Source organism: Otolemur garnettii, unplaced genomic scaffold (genome assembly GCF_000181295.1).
Source record: "Otolemur garnettii isolate 467f Iridium unplaced genomic scaffold, OtoGar3 scaffold00308, whole genome shotgun sequence".
In the NCBI taxonomy this organism is placed as follows: Eukaryota; Metazoa; Chordata; class Mammalia; order Primates; family Galagidae; genus Otolemur; species Otolemur garnettii.
In genome coordinates this window covers 626,536-628,002 of record NW_003852703.1, presented here as the reverse complement: position 1 = coordinate 628,002, position 1,467 = coordinate 626,536, and positions in this window count along the sequence as shown.

The window sequence follows — 1,467 nt, the reverse complement described above, 5'->3', positions numbered from 1 at the left end:
TCTACATATAAGGGAAACTTCTCTAGTAACAACAAACAAAGTATACAAGTGATTCTTCAATGTGTAATCTTGAACTCTATACTTAAAATGGGTGAATTATGGAGTGTGTGAATTATATCTGAATAGAGTTATTATTTTTTAATCTACGGGCTCTTGTCTATTAGGAAGATAGAGAAAATCAGTCACCAAAATATAAGCATGGATGAGCACTGCAGCTCACAACTATAATCCCAGCAATTTCAGAGGCTGGCACAAAGATCACTGGAAGCTAAGGGATTTCATCCCAGATTGAGAAACATAGGAGTACACCACTTGTCCAAAAAAATAAGTGCACAACTTCCTAGGCAATGCTGGAATGTTCCTGTATTCTGAGTTGTTGAGAAGGATAAACTCAGGGGGATCACTTGAGATCAGCAGCTTGCATTTCCTTGAGCTATGATGATTTCAATGTGTTTTTCTTGTGCAAAGGAGGAAACACAGTATCTAATCTATATGAGATATACTGCATAGGTACAGGAAATGTCCAGTAGCATACAAAATATTTTATACATGTATCCCAAATGGGATTTATTGCCTGGATTTCTATTCTAGATCAATAGGGGATAATCAACTAACAGAACACACAACATTAATAGAATCAATAAGAAAAACCACACGGTCAACTCAAGAGACACGGAAAAGGCTTTTACCAGAGGCAAAATATCTTGTTGATGAAATCATTTAAAAATCAAAAATGAGAAGGAACATCTTCAGGATTACTAAAGGGAATTACAGATGATTACATACATAAAACGTTCTATATCCAAATGTTGGAATATTTTTCAACAATCAAAAGGAATTAAGTGCATATTTATGTTATAATAGGAATGAACCTTAAAGTCATTATGATAAGGGAACAAGACCACTTACAAAAGACCACAGAGAGTGTGACTGAACTCAGAAGACAACATCAAGACAAGGCCAATTGTCTGCTAGGTGTATGAGGCAGGTAGATGATGGGAGGGGTGAAAGATGAAAGTGACTGCTAGTAGGTATTGAGGTTCTTGATGTGGGCATAAAAGACAAAGATTTAAATTAGATTGTGATGGTAGCTGTACAATTCTGTGACCGTACTAAAAACAATGAATTGGACACTTTCAAAAGGTGAAATATTTATTTCAACGATGCTACTTGATGATGTTTTCAAAAACTTGAGGTGCAAAAAGGGCCACAGCATCAGAAGTGGCCAGGTCGTGAGAGTGCTTGAGGGACAGTCAATCCTATCTCCCTGATCACACACAGGTTACAATGAATTGACATGGAAAGCACATTGTTCCATCCTTCTGAAGTTGTCATTTTCCTTTTCCTTGAGACAGAATCTGACTCCTTCCCCCTGGGTAGTGTCCTGATGTCATCTTCGCTAACCGCAATCTCAAAACCCTGTGTTCAACAGATCCTACTGCCTCCCAAGCATCTGGGAATCCAGGT